The sequence below is a fragment of the Salvelinus namaycush genome, chromosome 42 (assembly GCF_016432855.1).
Source record: "Salvelinus namaycush isolate Seneca chromosome 42, SaNama_1.0, whole genome shotgun sequence".
Lineage (NCBI taxonomy): Eukaryota > Metazoa > Chordata > Actinopteri > Salmoniformes > Salmonidae > Salvelinus > Salvelinus namaycush.
In genome coordinates this window covers 982,289-1,002,789 of record NC_052348.1, presented here as the reverse complement: position 1 = coordinate 1,002,789, position 20,501 = coordinate 982,289, and positions in this window count along the sequence as shown.

Sequence of the window (20,501 nt, the reverse complement as noted above, 5' to 3'; positions counted from 1 at the left end):
CAATGTGACTCCAACTGATACTTTAATCCCAGAACTATACAAGGACAAATCATTGAAGAAATTGGTAGGAAATGAATGGTATGACTGGGCTCAATATACAGCGATGAAATTAAAACTGACAAATTGCTTACTATGTGCACCCTCTCCACTGACAGAATTAGTGGTGGTACCAAGTCCTTATGATTATAAGGACTGTGCTGATTTTAATAAGAACTTTTGTCATTTAAGTAAACCAGAAAGGCCTTATTGCCCAGCTGAATGTTTGTCATATTTGGGTAATCCATATTATCATCAGTATTACAACCAAACTGGCTGGGGTAAGTGGTGTAAAGAATTGGATATAAGGATGGAAGTACAGAAGCTAGAGGTCCCATATAGATATCGGATAGATTATCAACAAACATATGAATGTTTTAACAGCACAAAAGGACAGAATGGGATAGGGAAGTTTAAAGGTAAATGCGAGATCACATGGCACTTAACTACGGATACCACATGGAATGCTGACACTCCAGGAAGAGCTACTTATCAAGCAGCTGGAAGTTGGGTGGGTAAAGTAGTCATTCATGATAGTTGTCAAAATCAAACTCTAGCACTACCCTTAATTGCACCGTATGAAGAACAGACCAAGGTAGTTGCAGATTTCTTCTGGATATGTGGGGGGAAGAGATTAAGGGCAACATTGCCAAAGGGATGGACAGGCCTCTGTGCAAGAGTTAGGTTGATTCAACAGATAACTATCACTGAATGGGATCCTAGTGATGCTAGGCAACTAAATACTAAAAATAGAGTAAAAAGAGAATATAAGTCTGACCCCAAGGTCTATTTGGATGCAATAGGCCAACCTAGAGGTGTTCCTAATGAGTACAAAGCAAGAGATGAGATTAAATCAGGATTTGAATCAATCTTTTTGTGGATAACACCTAATAAGAATTTAGAGTGGATTAATTATATATACTATAACCAACAGAGATTCATTAATTATACCGACTCGGCTCTAACAGCATTGGGGGAACAGGTACAGGCTACCAGTAAAATGACTTGGCAAAACAGACAGGCTCTCAATTGGCTATTAGCGGAGAAGGGTGGAGTTTGTGTTATGTTTGGAGATGATTGTTGCACTTTTATTCCCAATAACACTGCGCCTAATGGATCCTTCGCAATCGCTATGGCTAAACTTAAAGGTTTACGAGCAGAGGTTAAGGTAAATGCTGGGTTTGACTCTCATGTTTGGGATTGGTTGGATCTAGCATTAGGAAAGTGGGGAGCTATGTTTGCTAGGATGGCTATTATGCTGGGAGGAGGGTTATTGGCTCTGGGTATTGTATTTTGTTGTGTTTTACCCTTGGTAAAATCACTTGTGGTCCAGACAACAGTCAAACAGATGTCTGTAAGGAGTGCTGACCCTCCTGTGGTAATTAATCCTGTACCTGGAAGCCCAGGCCATTATACTAATAGATATGGAAAGCCATGTAATGCGGTTGGTGGACCTCTGGACTGCCCCTTTGGCAATCCAAACTGTCTCTATGGAGTGATGCCGGGAGGTGGTCATGCTTGCCATGATTTCCGTAAGGATGGTCTACCTGTATATGCTGTATTCCCAAATTCAGACGAATGTCTACTTGTACATGTCCACAAAAAATGTCATTTGCGTCATAAGTGCAAGTGGTGCACCAAATTTAATGTGGAAGGCCATGACCATCATGGAGACCCCATGTTTTGTGCAAAATGTCAAAGAGGAGATTGTAGAATCTGTCAGGATGAGGACTGTGCTCCTATGTAAGGATTTTAGTATATCTATTTTTTGTTTAAGGCCTTGTGTTTTTGTATGTTTGGTTGAATTTTTAGATATATATATCAATGAATATATCTGCTTTCCTTTAATTAAAGTTAGTTATGCCTTCTAAAAACTAGGTTAATTTTAAAAACATGTTAGGTAACAGAGGGTATTCCGGTTACAAGTGTCTATGGACCATGTCCTTAATCTTCTAAACAAAGGTTGGTATCATTGATATCACTTTATTAGAGAGGTGTCTGCGAGGGAGGATCATGTTGAAATGCTTAAATTTAGAATGATGTTGTGTCAATTTTCTTTTGTAACTGCATGTAGGTCTTTGATTTTTTTCTTATTCATTTATTATGATACTCCTTGTATTATTTTGATTTTCACATAACTGAGATAACCTCAGGCAAGGCTAAGTACCTACACGCACATGCTTCATCAAATCTGTAATATTTTATCTTTCTTAATTTTTACACCTAATTAGATCTTTTACTCTTATGTAAACTGGAGATGTTTGGTCTAGTTAGGTTTTTATTAATGTTTCTAATTAGATCTTTTACTCTTATGTAAACTGGAGATGTTTGGTCTAGTTAGGTTTTTATTAATGTTTCTAATTAGATCTTTTACTCTTATGTCAACTGGAGATGTTTGGTCTAGTTAGGTTTTTATTAATGTTTCTGATTGGATCTTTTACTCCTATTTTAAGTTTTAATCATTTGAGGATGTTTGGTCTAGTTGGTTTATGTGCTTTCTTCTGTTTTTGTATTTTCTTGTATATCGTAGGTATTCTCATTTACTATCCCAAAGTCATGTTTCTATTATTTATGTGGCTAATTAGCCCCAGAGGTGGGATTGTAGGAGTACAATTACACACATGGATAACATATAGAGGTATAAGATAGGTGAACAGTATAATTGCATTTGCATTTGGGTCATTTGGCAGACGCTCTTGTCCAGAGTGACTTGCAGATTGGTGTATTCACCTTATGATGTCCAGTGGAGTGGCCACTTTACAATGGTGCATCTAACTCTTTTAAGGGGGGGGGAGGGGTTAGAAGGGTTACTTTGTCCTATCCTGGGTATTCCTTGGAGAGGTGGGGTTTCAGGTGTCTTCGGAAGGTGGTGATTGACTCCGCTGACCTGGCGTCGTGAGGGAGTTTGTTCCACCATTGGGGTGCCAGAGCAGACATAGACATAATAACATACATGTCAGACAGAGTGGCGCCTAAGGGCAATTGGACACTAGACATATGGTCTGACCATTCCATTACAAACATACATGTCAGACAGAGTGGCGCCTAAAGGCAATTGGACACACTGGGATAGAGGGTCCGGCCACTATTATAAACAAATGGAAAGCAGATGGTGGTGAATGACTTCATAGGGGACGGACAATACTATGTGTGTATAAATAGAGTAGCTGGAGTTCTGAGAAAGTGTGTGTTCCGCGGACATTCCAGATTGCAATACAATTGTAATAAAAACATTTATTTGAGTTCACAAAAGTTCTTGTAAGAGTTATATTTGAAGTGATTTTCCACGACAGGTTCTGGAGCATTATGTGGAGGTCGTGGTTGGGGGAACCGCCATGGAGCTATAGGGAGGTACAAAAACAACACAAGAGAGGATTATTTGGGGGCAGTCATGCGTATTGTCCCCAGGACAATCTAAATTAGGGGAAATTGAGGGGTGCGACACATCAAAAGAGAGAAGGGGGAACCCCCCGGTCGAGGGGAAACCACGGTATGGATATGACAGACTCCATTGTTCTTTTGAAGTCCTTGAAGTCAACCTCTTGGTTGTAAAATGTCCGGTGACACTAGTCTACACATGCTTACGCCCGTGGTTACTGGAAGGTTTTCCAAAGCACAAGTGCAGACAACATGGATTTGCCAGGAGTGTTTTTAGTTTTCCACAGGTTAGCGAACATGCCATTTCTTTACATTTTCCCTTTGTGGATTTGAATATAGTTTTAGAGTATAAAACCATTGAGTTAGATTGCTTTTCATTTGTACTAAAGTTTCCAGTCCATTTCTCTGTGGAAGTTTTCTCATGTAGGAGTTAAATATCATAGATTGGACGATAGGTTGTTCTACTGACCTACCTTTATGAGTGGGAGTGGGCCGACCAATCTACTTCATGAGTGACATCATCTTACACCTTTGTATGAAATGAGTAATGTTCCATCGACGTTCGCATAATAACCCACATTTCTAAATACAAAGCACCTGATATCACAAAGACAGATGTTGCCAGAAGAGCAGCACAAAACATAAAGGGCAACTTTGAGAGAAAGGTACCTCAAACCAGAGCAAATCCCCTTATAGGACCTTAGTTTCTACCAAACCTGAATGTGATGCATTATTCCTGAAAGGAAGTAATTGAACCAGTCCTGGCACCAAGATCATATTTCATGCAATGCCTGATTGCTTAAATGTTGTTTTGTGTTTCATACCTAAATCATCTTAAAGTTACTTTATTGAGCTATACGGTCAATTTTAATTCAGGATGATGTGTACATTAAATGCAAAGCTTGTTAATATCGGGGATATTGACTTGCATTGGTCCTTGGAGAAAATGCTAAATAGTTTGGAGAAAGTGGCAAGGTTAACTAAACCAAAGCATGGATTGCTATCTTTTCTACTTGCATGGTAAGGAAACCAATATATCATTTTGTAATTTGGGTGAGCCATCTCTTTAAGTTCCGCTTAAACAATCCCTTCTGTTGTACAGTACTTTCAGGTTTTCTCTGACAATAAGAATGAAAGGAGTAGCCTCCAGGAATACGGATAGTAGAACAGAAGACTCAATCAATTTCTCTCATCCTAATCCCTTTGTCTGTTTGATAAAAGACCAAGACCATAAGGAAGGCAAATAGGGTCTTCCTCCCTTTTCAAATCGATGCCCATAGTTCTGTGATGGTGACTAACTCTCTTTCAGAACAACACATTACTCACAACCTAAGCTGACATGGCCTTGGTCATGTGATAGCCACTCATGTCCAAACAAGTAAATGGATAGCTGACCTGACAAAACAAGGAACTGGATATGAGGCATAATAATGGTACAGTGGAAACATCGGTAAAAGGGAAGAGGTGCTCCAGTCTGCCCCTAAGCACTGACTTAAGAACAGATTTTCCTACTCCAACTCTAACATTAACCATTTGAGCCGAAACAAACTCAAACTGACCCTGGGTCAGGGATTTAAGGCATTTATGCTAACCCTTTAGTCTATTTTAACCAAAGGCCTGCTGTTTCCTGGATCTTGCCGTGTCATGGCAACGGTGCTACATCCGTTAGCGCCCTGTCCACCGGATCCCACGGGTCCTTTACTAATTCATAGGGCTGACGTCACGGCCGGTCTCGTGTTGCCTGCTCGCAGTGCAACGTCAACTGTCCTGTCCTCTGTCCCTGGCTGGGTCACTCATGTCTTATTCATGGGGCCTGTGAGGAGCACTTGACCCCATGGTGAGTCATCTTCTAAAAGGATGCTGCTAGATATGTGGTGATTAGGTAGGCTAGGCTATGCTAGGAGATGCTATTGGGAAAACAGGCTTCTGGACATCAGAACAGCTATCACTAACCTCGATTTGGAGAAGGACTTGTACTTCAACGAGTCGGAAGCGAAATATACACTAGCGTTCAAAAGTTTGTGGTCACTTAGAAATGTCCTTGTTTTTGAAAGAAATGCACATTTTTTTTGTCCATTAAAATAACATCAAATTGATCAGAAATACAGTGTAAACATTGTTAACGTTGTAAGCGAGAGTGTGAGCGAGAGGAGAGATCTCTGCAGAGTAAACGAGTAAACGATGGAGCGAGCAGGTGGACATGTCAACTGTGTGAGATTAAAAACACGCAGGCATTTACGTACACAGACACACACAAACACAAACACACACAGTTACCCAGATACCCAGACAAAAGAGCCGCTCAGCCGAATAATCTCTTTTAATGAAAAGGATATGAAATGACGCCTTATGGGTGCGTGTGGCAAACGGGGACAGATGCTTCCAGTACACGCTGTACAACAGCAGCAGAGACACCAAGTACATCATTTACACATGGCAGGAGATGACAGATTGCATCAACAATGCATCTCCTGTCTCGGGTGATCCCGATACTGCTGTTAGTCTACTCTGCTCGTAGACTTGTCTACTCTGGTCTATCCACTTTCATACATCACTGAATCCACCGCAACTTCTGTCATGCAATATGTGTTATTCAGAACAAAATGTGTCACTGTACCTGACGAGTCGAGGTTTGAAATGTTTTGAGTGCAGACCAAAACCTCATCCGTCTACTCTTATGAATATAGACAACTAGCTCAAACAACAGATTAATAAATCTGCCATTCAGTGTCTGGGATGTCAGGCAACGATGTGAACAACAGAGGCTTTTATTAGACAAATCCTGATCGGATTCAGGAAGGAAAATGATTAAGATCGAGATTAAGACTGAGATTAGTGCTCGGATGGAGCCTGTATTTTCTGATTGGACATTAAAGGCCAGTGTAAGTGGCCCTAGTAACTGAAAATGGACATGTCCCCTATGAATATTCATCTCTCTTCCAGACTGAACTAAAAAATGTCCAAGTTGCTGTCCTAAGCAAGTACTGACCTCTAGGTTTCCTGGCACCCTATTCCCTATATAGTGCACTGCAGTGATTCTTCCTTTAAAAGTTGTGTGATACTGCAGCACAGCTTGCGGGGTGCAGCAGAATTCTATGGCATGTTAAGTGTCAGCCATTGTTGCCATTAATGCTAGTTAGACCACCAGAGGGCATCTTTGAGAAGTTAAATGACAAGAAAATAACATGGAGCTGTAGACCTAAGAGTCCTGTTTACTGTAGCTGTTTTAGAATAACTTACTTATCGGCATACAGGCTTACTTCAATATACAGTATATCAATTAATCATTCATTCATTTGTGCATGTCATCACACAGCATACAAGTCATCCATGTCTTTAAATACATTCAAGCATTTATTATAAAATGAAATAACAAAGGGAGCCTTGAATATTTAAACAATGAATAAACCTCAACATGTTGGCTAAAGCGATTGAACATTTGACTGTTTTTAATATTAGGAAAATATGATGCTGTACAACGTGACCGGTCAGGAGTAGGCCTAGGCTACTAAGTGACTGCGAGTGAAGAGCAAAATAATCCTAACATTTCCACACCCTAATTGTAGTCTAACCAATACCCAAACGGAGATTCAGTGAAAATAAAAATCTCATTGATTTATCAAGACCAGTCCCCATGCTTGTCTCAGAGCAGCACAAAACAGTGCTGAAATAGTTGCCCACACACGGGTAGGCTATTGCTTCAAATCCTGCTGTAACAATTGGATGACTTTGGGAGTTTCAGTAAGCAACAGTCTGTTGCCTTCATTAGCCTACTTTATACCAATATTTCTGTTATCAGTGATATTTATGTCCATAGTAATTCGTTATCATCCATCCAGATGTGGTTAGAAAACAGTGCATTTGGTGGGCTATGCAAAGAGATGGGAGAAGTAGCATGCCTCGCAAACACCCATGAATACATTTAAAGTCCCTAAACTCGGCAAGAGACTATTGTCCTGCTGATAGTCCATCAAGGGCGGAAGGCTTCTTTTGTATTCTTAAAAGAACTCCAGCACAGAGAAGAGAAAGGAGCCTTAATTAAACAATGAATAAACCGCAACATGTCAGCTAAAGCGATTGAATTCAGGAATGCATTTGACTGTTTTTAATATTGTCCATCAACCAAAAACACAGCATCTACCGTGGTAGAAATACGTTATTGAATTAGATATATATATTTTTTTACTACTTCAAAATACATATGTTTAGTAGGCTACTGTGCGGAGTATTTAAATACAATGCTCACCCTAACCTCCTTTCCTATTGTCCTGCTAATAGCCCATCATGGGTGGGTGTATCACGTTTCAGGGAAGACACAGTGTCGAAGTAACAAAAGTGTATTACTAGAACAGGGGGCAGGCAAAACAACAGGTCAAGGGCAGGCAGAGGTCAGTAATCCAGATCAGAGTCGAAAAGGTACAGAATGACAGGTAGTCTCAGGGTCAGGGCAGGCAGGGATCAATAATCCAGTGTGGTGGGGCAAGGTACAGGACAGCAGGTAGGCTCATGGTCAGGGCAGGGTTCTGACTTACATTTGGTAAAAAACGCACAAACATTCCTGAAAATGAAAACAGTCTAATCTCCACAAAAGCCAACCTAACTAAGAAATACATTTTGTTGGTTGCCATGGTGAATAATCCAATAATAATTGGTAAGACACATAAAAGGAAACATCAAAGAGTTTACCGGAATCTCTAAATAAAAATACTGGCAGATCAATAAAATGTCCATGTAGATCTAATTAAATTTAGAGGATTCTAAATTAATATCTAAGGGGCTTTTATACAATTATAATGCAGGGTTATTAATAAATGTATATATTTGTAGGGGTTGATGCATTTTTTTTGTTGGGGCAAATCTGGTCGCAGAGTACTTAAGCATCGAATACCTTGCAAGTTTGCCCATTTTGGCCTTTAGGCTACACTTTACAATAGGACTCAACTCTGACTGACTCTGATTGGTACAAATATATTATTGAATTCGATACAACAACAAAAAAAGTTTTATAATGTATATGTTTATTTTAAGCTACTGTGCAGTCTGACAAGTAAACCTACAGTACATAGTAAACATGGTGAAGTGCCTAATTCCTTACATAAGGGAGAGCAGGCTATGTCCAGACTTTCTCAGGACTCATTAACTCTGTGTTTAATGCTTTTTCGGGTTGTATCAGTCATGGACAGAAACTTCTGAGACACCGTATTAATGATGAACACCCGGAGGTTCACTGGTAAGCCACTTTTGCCTCGGAATCCATCCCAGTTGGTATTCTGTGTCCACTCGTGATATCTCTCTTCGGTTACACATCCTTGGAATAGCAGAACAGCATAACGGTCCGGGCGGCCCTTGCTGTGCCTGGTGAGCAGTTTGTCAAGTTCTGTTGTCAGAAGATGAATGGAAATGTCAGGGTGAACCGACGACCCGACGAATCCGCCACCTATGTTGACCCTGTCTGTTGGAGGGGGAGTTCCAGAGCTCACAGGTGTGCCTGGCATGGATTGTGACTCCATCTCGTTCCTCGCCCTCTTCAACGCGTCATTCTACGCCTGACTCTCCGCCAATGCCTCCTGACTCTCTGCCAATGACGAGTGACTCTCCGCCAATACCGCCTGGCTCTGGATCAATGCATCAGCTGTCTCCCGTATCTCTGCCCTCAGAATTAATTAGTTAATTAGTTCCTTGTGCTGCTGGACAACTAAATGCAAAGTAAATTGTATTGGTATATGTACTTATGAATCTAGTGCAGTTGGAACAGTGGTCGTTTGTGAGTGAATGTATTAATGGCCTCTATGTTGTTAGTTAAGGCAACATGATGGACTGACAGGTTTAAATGTGTATGATGTGAGAATGTATGTGTATGTGATTCTTTTAATGGAAGGTGATGGACAATAAAGTTTTACTCTTTTCTATTAATATTATGGTGTTTCTATTCCATGAAAAACGAAAATGCATTTCTTACTGGTGCCGATTGTCATGATTCTCCTGTGAGGATCCAAGAGATCAGCTTACAGTGGATCAGCTCTACAGAGCTCTCTCTCTCCCGCAGAAGGGGAGAGGGATGGATGTGGGGGTCTTATGACACCTCACGTCGATTGTAAACCATTAGGCAGCAGACGAGTCCTTTGGGGTCTAGTTTGGGTGATCGGAATGTCTGTGTGCCTCATGAAGAGACAACCACGCCCAAAACCAAAAGATCAAACAATGAACACGGGAACAATATAGATCGAATTTCCGAGCTGACAAGGTAAAACATCTGTCATTCTGCCCCTGAACAAGGCAGTTAACCCACTGTTCCTAGGCCGTCATTGTAAATAAGAATTTGTTCTTAACTGACTTGCCTAGTTAAATAAAGGTTAAATAAAAATAAATAAAAATAAAAATAGTTCATCCTCCAAATATCAGTAATGATGAGAGATGGAATGTGGAAGATTAATGTCTATTTTGTGATGTCATTGAAAGTTAAATGAAGACGCTATAACGAAAACATTGTAACATTAGGAGTATTCCTACGGTGTATATCATGTTTACATACTTTACATTGTGTGGAAAATATCCAGGATAAAGGGAAGATCACAGGAAATTCTGATACCTTGCCTCGTAACTAGTTACGCCCCAGGGAACCCAGAGACCGGGTCAGCAAGACGGAGACGCCCCCTTTCTACCCGAGTTAAGTTAAGTTAAGCATTTGAGTTAAGAATTAACATATCAGACTAGGATGACCACGAGCTGCAGCCGAGGTCTACGTTTAGTCGCGACCCCGAAAACGCAACACAAGGTCGAAGACAAAGGAACCTCTTAACAATCAATGCTACGGTTGAGTAGCTGTTCTGTAGTACTGTATCCAAGAAGGTGAATTTAAGCAGGACCATCCGGTTATTCTCTTCAAGTCATCGTTTGTCTACACTGCTTTCATCCCCACGCTGGGATCATCTACACCAGTGGTTCCTAAACTTTTTATAGTCCCGTACCCCTTCAAACATTCAACCTCCAGCTGCATACCCCCTCTAGCACCAGGGTCAACGCACTCTCAAATGTTGTTTTTTGCCATCATTGTAAGCTTAAACATAAGAATGAGTGTGAGTTTTTGTCACAACCCGGCTTGTGGGAAGTGACAAAGAGCTCTTATAGGACAAAATAATAATATAATAATAATCAATAATTTTGGTCTTTATTTAACCATCTTACATATAAAACCGTATTTGTTCATCGAAAATTGTGAATAACTCATCACAGGTTAACGAGAAGGGTGTGCTTGAAACGATGCACATAACTCTGCAATGTTGGGTTGTATTGGAGTCTCAGTCTTAAATAATTTTCCACACAGAGTCTGTGCCTGTATTTAGTTTTCATGCTAGTGAGGGCCAAGAATCCACTTTTACATAGGTACGTGGTTGCAAAGGGCATCAGTGTCTTAACAGCGCGATTTGCCAAGGCCAGGTACTCTAAGCACAGCCCAATCCAGAAATCTGGCAGTGGCTTCTGATTAAATTACATTTTCACAGAACCGCTAGTTGCAATTTCGATGAGACTCTCTTGTTCAGATATCGGTAAGTGGACTGGAGGCAGGGCATGAAAGGGTTAACGAATCCAGTTGTTTGTGTCATTCGTTTCGGGAAAGTACCTGCATAATTGCGCACCCAACTCACTCAGGTGCTTCGCTATATCACATTTGACATTGTCGGTAAGCTTGAGTTCATTTGCACACAAAAAATCATACAATGATGGAAACACCTGTGTGTTGTCCTTGTTAATGCAGACAGAGAAGAGCTCCAACTTCTTAATCATAGCCTAAATTTTGTCCAGCACATTGAATATAGTTGCGGAGAGTCCCTGTAATCCTAGATTCAGATCATTCAGGCAAGAAAAAACATCACCCAGATAGGCCAGTTGTGTGAGAGAACTTTAAGCTCGTCTCTCAATTAAAAAAAACATGTCAATACTATGCCCCTTGATAACTAGCACACTTCTGTATGTTGTAAAAGCTTTACATGGTCGCTGCCCATATCATTGCATAGTGCAGAAAATACACGAGAGTTCAGGGGCCTTGCTTTTAACTTTTTTAGGATAGGGGGCAGCATTCGGAATTTTGGATGAAAAGCATGCCCAAAGTAAACTGTCTGCTACTCAGGCCCAGAAGCTAGGATATGCATATCATTTGGATAGAAAACACTCTAGTTTCTAAAACTGTTAAAATTATGTCTGTGAGTATAACAGAACTTATTTGGCAGGTAAAACCCAGAGAACAAACCATCCATGAATTTATTTTGAGGTGACAGTGTTTTCAATGGGTTTTCTTTGTGGATCTAGATTTCTAAGGCACTTGCTTGCAGTTCCTATCGCTTCCACTAGATGTCAACAGTCTTTAGAAATTGGATGATGTTTTTCTTTTGAGTAATGAAGAAGTATGGCTGTTCAGAACGAGGGTCGAGTCTAGTGTACTGTTGTGGTTGGGGCGCACGACCTGAAAGCTCGCTACACTTTGTTTTCAACCAGTATTGAACACAGTTTATCCCGTCTTAAATTTTATAGATTATTTACATTAAAAAATACCTAAAGGTGTATTAGGAAAGTTGTTTGAAATGTTTGGATCAAGATTACAGGTAACTTATTAGATATTTTGTAGTCATGTTGGAACCAGTGTTTTTCTGAATCAAACTCGCCAAATAAATGGACATTTTGGAGATATAATGACGGAATTTATCGAACAAAAGGACCATTTATGATGTTTATGGGACATATTGTAGTGCCAACAGAAGATCTTCAAAGGTAAGGCATGAACTATATCGTTATTTCTGAGTTTTGTGTCGCGCCTGGCGGGTTGAATTATAGCATAGCATGGTTTGCTTTTGCCGTAAAGCCTTTTGAAATCTTACACGGTGGCTAGATTAACAAGAAGTTAAGCTTTAATTTGGTGTATTGCACTTGTGAATGTATGAAAGTGAAATATTTCTAATAATTTTTTATTATTATTATTATTTATTATTATTATTATTTGTGTGTGTGTATTCTATTATCATTTAGCTTGTTAGTAAATAAATAATCAAATCAATTTGTGTGGTACAGAATGATTAGTGAGACCTGGGTTTGTGCAGATTTACGGAGTCTACGATGTTCAGAATGAGACTGATATGAGGAAATGATTAATTGATGACTAGTATGATGTCTATATTTTGGAGTTAGTTCGGGAAATGGTAACTCATTAAACAAACTTTTCCCGTGCTGCCCCAAATTCAATTCAAATCAAATTGTATTAGTCACATGCGCAGAATATGAGCCCCTAATCAACAATGCAGTTTTAAAAAAATTATATGGATGAGAATAAGAAACAAAAGTAATAAGTAATTAAAGTGCAGCAGTAAAATAACAATAGTGAGACTATATACAGGGGGGTTCCGGTACAGAGTCAATGTGCGGGGGCAACGGTTAGTTGAGGTAATATGTGGGTTGAGTTATTGAAGTGACTATGCATAGTTGATAACAACAAAGTAGCAGCGATGTAAAAGAGGGGGGGGGGGGGCCAATACAAATAGTCTATTAAAATGTATTGGAGTGAGATCATTTCTTTCTTTCAGGATATGTATACCGAATATGTCCACATCACCGTCAGTCCATTTTATTGGTAAACTACACGGTAATGTAAAAGTTATATATTTTTTGTGATCCTATACATAATATAGCAAGTTAAAAAAAATCAAGCTTGCAACACGGATCTGATTATTCATTATGAATAGGATTTATTTCTTCATTGTAACCACAATGTCACAAATAATTGAACGCAACATGAGCAGATTAAATTGGTCAAAACAGTCAAAACATTTCTTTATTATTGTCATTCCCTGACCTTAGAGATCCTTTTTATGTCTCTATTTGGTTTGGTCAGGGTGTGATTTGGGGTGGGTATTCTATGTTCTTTCGTTCTATTATTTGTATTTCTATGTTTTGGCCGGGTAGGGTTCTCAATCAGGGACAGCTGTCTATCATTGTCTCTGATTGAGAACCATACTTAAGTAGCCCTTTTTCCTACCTGTCTTTGTGGGAAGTTCTCTTTGTTTGTTGGCACTATAGCCTTTAGGTTCACGTTTTTGGGATTGTTTATTGTTTTTGTCGGCGTCATATAAATAAAGTAATATGTACGCTCACCATGCTGCACCTTGGTCCTCTTCATTCAACGGCCGTAACAATTAAAGACTATCAGAAAGAATGTTAGTACTTATTTATTTTGATCCAAAGCCATGAATGAGTGAGTCACTCAACTTTATGCTGACAAATCCTCGCTGGACTCTCTTTCATTCCGTTTCTTCTTCACACCAGCAAAGGACTCTGTGTTTCAGAAACTCACTTCATATAGAGGAGCTATCACTCTTTCACACACGTAAATAAATCCAGTTTGTTATTTAGAATTATTTATTTTGTTTTTTCGAGGGAGAGAAACCAAAAGCCCACAGTGCCTATTTTTAGAAAATCGTCAGTCCACATGTCAAGTGTAATTCCTCCATTACCCAAGTCTCTCTCAACTCCAGGACCACCACCAGCATTTTTTGTTGTTGCCTGATGCAGGACTCTAGTGCCAGAGAAGAGAGACTCTCGGACTGAAAACACTTCCGTTCATTTACGAAAAGATAGTCAATTTGTGCCACAGTTTAGACTACCGATAGATCAGCGTTCTAACTCCCCCTTGTGATAGTGTGGTGCAATGACAGAATGCCACCATCTACCACAAACGGTCGCAGCATAAGCTCAAAACTCTTAAAGGAAGAACCACTGTACTTTTGACCAGAGCTTTTGACCAGAGCACTATGGACCCTTGTCAAAACTAGTGCACTATACAGGGAATAGGGTGCCATTTGGAATATAACCAGACAGACAGCTTACACAAGCTTCTGAGTCAATGCAATATTCAACACAGCGAAAGCAACATGTACTTGCTCCTATGCAAATATATTATGAATTCATGATTCTCAAAGGAGCTTTTCCTTTGAAAGTTTGAGCCATTTCTACCAAGATACTTCCTAAGATGTCACTGCGCATTTCATGGGGCATCTTCTATTATACATTTTCTATTATGAATCAAACTAATTCAAACAAATGAATCATTACAGAAATACAGTTGGATTATGCTACACACAGATAGGCCTAGATGCTCTGGGAATCAAATAGGAATATTTTTAAGATAAATACACAACGCAGAGGATGAGAGGACTAGAGTTAACGCTCAATAGGAGTTGGTTTTCAGTTCAAAATCTGCTGAGAATCTGTGGAATGTCACTCCTGAACACTCCTGAGCTACGTGTGCTGCGTGTGCTACGTTCTGTACATTGAGTCGGGAGCAGCATACTTGTTATTTGGCCATTGGCCAGTTGTACTGCAAGGACCTCTGATTGGTCAACCCCAGGCTAGGGTGAGGGGTTATAAATGGCATCTTGTTCCTTTGTTCGGTGGAGAAAAGCTGAGGAGAGGGGAGACTGAACATCTGAACATCTACCTCCCAGCGTAACATCTTGATTTGCCCTTCTCAAATAAACCTATTTTTCTCCCTCTGATTTGCTTTGTAGTTTGTGTTATTGAAGAATGACATCAATTGCTAACAGAGGGGAAGTGGGTTCCATACCGTCTTTAGACTTTCTACTAACGTTAAAACATGAAATAACAGTACACCAAGTCCCTTCCCTGGGTTAAAACCTCCCAGCTTTGAACCTCATCCCTAGAGACAAACAACTCACCATTTAGACTCTTGCTGAGGAAACATTGTATCTTATCTACTCTGTCAAATGAGCTCCTTATCAAGTGAAAGCCCTCTCCCCACACACACACACACACACACACACACACACACACACACACACACACACACACACACTTTGCTGGAAAATTGTAAGATAAGGGAGAACTACTGCTTCACCTCTATTCCATAGCATCCCAAATAATAAAATGCAACCTGTACATTATCAGACTATAGGATCTGCTGCTGGTTCAAGCTGGACTCAGGGGTAGACATAATATAGTAAATGTAAATCCGGGACCCTCCAATTAGTATGATATGTTATGTTTCGTATAGGAGTGTATTAATTTGTGGATGTCTATCAATCATTTCGTATGATATGTTACGATTTGAAATTCGTACAATATTTTGCGAATTGCAATTCGTACAATATGTTACAAATTTGCTAACCATATGATATGTTACGAATTCCAATTTGTTGTGGCTAATGCTATGTAGGAAGCTAACTCTAACTAGGCTAAGGGCTATGGTTAGTGGTTAAGGTTAGGGCTAGGAGTTAGGTTAAAGGGTTAACGTTAGGGTAAGGATTAGCTGACATGCTAAGTAATTGCAAAGCAGATAAAAAGTAGTAATAGTTGCAAAGTTGCTAATTAGCAAAAATGCTAAAGTTGTCCGTGATGAGATTCGAACACGCAATCTTTGGGTTGCTAGATGTCCTTGTCATACGCCCGACCAACCACTTTACTTTTGTTTTTGCCTTAAGTAACCTTCTTTCTTACGTAACCATACCAAACGTAACATATCATACTACTTTGCGTTTACTATCTTACATCTAGTCTATGAGACAAGGCTGGCTGGTTAGGCATATTCTAGATGATCAAGGATACAAACAAACAACCAAAGCTGTGTATGGGACAGGTCATTATACTGGGTGTAAGGGTGTAACAGAACTCAAGAGTTTATTACAAATCTCCTGGCTGTTAATGAGCTTTCAGCAGATTATCACAGTTTGTTGTTGGTGTACTAGCAATTATGGACACTGGAATAATGGCCACAGAGGATAAGGCCACGGTGGACTTTGCAATGGGTGATCAGACTAAAGTAGTTATACTAATCAAATACATTCTTTGTGAATAATATAGAAGTTCACCTCGCAATATTCAGACGAAACATTTATCCAAACTAAACATTATGTGGTAATCGATTAAGCTACACAATTTTATGTGCATGCACTTTATGGTTTGGAAAGCAGTCCTAACAAATGACAATCAAAAACATGAAGGTAAAGTTATTTTCAAATCTCTGGGATCACCAAAATGATCATCATTCTTCCTCCAAACTGTCCCCATGTCTCCCTGCTCTGACTCAACAGTGGCCTACAGAAAATAAAATAAAAATCCAAAAGCTGCTATAAATACACTGCTATTAATTTTCTCTGCATCATAATCTCTTTTCACGGTGCGAGAGAGTACGGCTGAAGGTGGCTCATTACACTTAAATCAAATCTCTATTCAATTTTCTCTGCGTGCTCCAATTACTTCTTCCTCCTCCAGTTGTTTTGTAATTGAGTAAAGGAAATTGGGGATACGGAAGACACGGATGGCCGCCTCCATATTTGTCACACCGTGGGATTATCCAGATGAGTTGTGGTGTGATGGTGTCGTTCAGAAGTCAGACAGACAGACAGACAGATTAAACAATAAAAAGGATACCTACACACTCTTACAGAGGTGAACATTGGTAAGATACACTGTAAGTAAGAGAAGGCCACTGGCCATTCGAATGTCGTGTTTCAACCATGCAAATTTCTCTCCAACTTTGACATGCCTTCAGAATGCATGACTGATAGCCTTCATTATGTCTGTACAACATCCAGTCTTACAGTTCTTGTCAGTATAGGAGCATCACGGCAAAACGTAAGATTTTTGATTTGTTTTTATTTTTTGGTAGCTGATTAGCCACCACTAGTCAGCTACCTGCCCCCCCCCCCCCCCCCCCCCCCACTGTACCCTGTAATTGCATCTGCAACCCTGTACATGTGACTATTAAACTCTCTAGTCTCTAATCTAATCTCAATCGATCTAACAAAATGGAGGTCAGAAGGTGAAGCAGATGGTCAAAGGACTGGTTGGATTAATGCCACTATAGCGAAAGATTTTAGGACATGATTATGTCTTACAGAAATAAACCTGCCCGAACCATCTTCTATCCTTTCACTCTCTTTCTTTTGACACACACACACACACACACATACACAGACATACACATACACATACACACACACACACACACACACACACACACACACACACACACACACACACACACACACACACACACACACACACACACACACACACACACAGACACACACAGACACACACACAAATGGCATCACTACAATAACAAATCCTCCAAAACAAAAATGGCCTTAATATCTACTACAGCCTTTCTACATTTTGTTAATGATTTTGTTCACTTCTTCTCATCCATCTGTCGCTTATATGATGTAGTACAAAAACTTCTCTAATGCCAGATCCAGACCGTTAGACTTCAGTGGAAACCAGCCAGTGAGTGTGTGGGAGCTAATCACCACCCCATATTTTCTGTCTGGGTTTCACCACTGATCCTCTGAATCATTAGAGAAGGTAAATCTGGGGAAACAAAGTGTGTGTTTGAGATTGACTACATTGCAGTCCGACTGCCCATGCAGTGCTCAGAATCACGTGATCGACAAATCACATTGCATCCCAAGGAACGACTCATGTGATCAAGATCACCTTACTCAAACTGATCTCTTCAAACACACTAATAGGGAGGCCTACAGCTGGCCATCCATTCCCAGGAGTGGCTGGACAGTTGATTAAACCAATAAGGCACAGTAAGTGGGTTTCTGGGTTAGATAGTCCACGTTGTAAAACCAAACCACTGTCTATTTGAGGCATTGTCTTAGACTACAATTCAGATGAAAAGGGGAGTTATGTGGGTATCGAGGAAGCTGATTACGTATGAAACTCTTCGTACTACAAAGTAGAAGTCTTACTCTGTTGTCAGATGTGTAACTTTAGGCAGCATCTTGTTACCTGTCTTGTCCAAAATCTTCAGCATCCACTTTGAACACATTGCTATACTGTACTTTGTGTACTATAGTGTTGATATCAAAAATGTTGATATGAAAATATAGCAATAAAGGCTGGTCTGGGGCTCGACAATAATATCAAGTAATCTGTGTATTTGCTTCGAGACCGAGTGAAGACTGAATACAACATTATCCAAGTCCGAAACAATAAAAAAGCAGTCTCAAGACCGGATTTGTGACTGAGACCAGTCTTGAGTACTACAACGCTGCTATAGTGCATACAATACACCAACTAGTGAGGTACATGAAAGCATCTCTCTGATCTCACAATCATTAACAGTGTCACTTTTGGATCTACTTCATGAAAGTGTCATTAGTGTCTTCTCATCATGTTACGTCTATCAAAGACATACTGTATCTTGCAAATGATGCTGAGGCAGACAGAATCTGAGTTCTCCTTAATGCAACTTGGTCATTCATGTACTTTCTTATAGAGTGTACAACCTGACAGTATAAGGAAATTATTAATGAAATGGGATATTTTATTGAGGGTCCCTAGAACATACTGTAATTGCACCCGAGGAAGGATTGATTGCATAACTCATTCACAAATCCTACACATGGACAGCCTACACTGATCTACATAAATGCTGTCATGGAAATGTAGATAGAAAGACACAAGGCATTGCCAAGGAAATAGGATTCCAGATCTCTTTTTTTTTTTAAAGTACCGGCAAATCTCAGTGCGAATAGTTGAATCACATATCTCTCTATGGAACCTGCAGCCCCGATAGCAGCACAAACACCTGCAATCTCATTTTTATTCCAGGCTTTTCGTGCTATAGACTTCCAACACGGCAGCATATAACAAATCCCAGAGTTTAGGATCCATCCCTTAATCTTAGCCTGGGAGTCTGAGACAAAGCGTTTCAGAATGGAGAGATTCAATTCTGGAAGATTTGCTCTGTCATTTTTGCATTCAAAAGGCCTAATGTACAGCAAAAAGCTATATAGAAGCTATACTTATAGCTCCATACTTATAAGCAGCATCCCAAATGGCATCCTATTCCCTACTTTTGATCAGGGCCCAAAGGGGCTATAAGAAATTATATAGGGAACTATATAGAGAATGAGGTGCCATTTGGGACATACAGTGCCTTCAGAAAGTATTCACACTCCTTGAATTTTTCCACGTTTTGTTGTGTTACAGCCTGAATTAAATGTCGATTTTTTTGTCACTGGCCTACACTCAATACCCCATAATGTCAAAGTGGCATTATGAATTTCGATTTATTTTAACAAACTAATTCAAAATGAAAAGCTGAAATGTCTTGAGTCAATAAGTATTCAACCCCTTTCTTATGGCAAGTCTAAATAATTAAAGTTGCATGGACTTACTCTGTGTGCAATAATAGTGATTAACATAATTTATTCATAACCACCTAATCTCTGTACCCCACACATACAATTATCTGTAAGGTCCCTCAGTCGAGCAGTGAATTTCAAACATAGATTCAACCACAAAGACCAGGGAGGTTTTCCAATGCCTCGCAAAAGAAGGGGATCTATTGGTAGATGTGTAAAAAAAAAAGCAGACAATGAATTTTCCTTTGAGCATGGCAAAGTTCTTAATTACACTTTGGATGGTGTATCAATACACCCGGTCACTACAAAGATACATGCGTCTTTCCTAACTCAGTTGCTGGAGAGGAAGGAAACTGCTCAGGGATTTCACCATAAGGCCAATGGTGACTTTAAAATAGTTAAAGAGTTTAATGGCTATGATAGGAGAAAACTGAGGATGGATCATCAACATTATAGTTACTCTACAATACTAACCTAATTGACAGAGTGAAAAGAAGAAAGCCTGTACAGAATAAAAATATTCCAAAACATGCATCCTGTTCGCAACAAGGCACTAAAGTAATACTGCAAAAAATTGCGAAGCAATTCACTTTTTGTCCTGAATACAAAGTGTTATGTTTGGGGCAAGTCTAAGACAACACATTACTGAGTACCACTCTCCATATTTGCAAGGATAGTGGTGGCTGCATCATGTTATGGGTATGCTTGTAATTGTTAAGGACTGGTGAGTTTTTCAGGATAAAACATAAATGGAATGGAGCTAAACACATTAAAAATCAGTATGCTTTCCACCAGACACTGGGAGATTAAATCCACTTTCAGCAGGACAATAATTTAGAACGTAAGGCCAAATCTACATTGGAGTTGCTTACCAAGAAGACAGGGAATGTTCCTAAGTGGCAGAGTTACAGTTTTGACTTACAT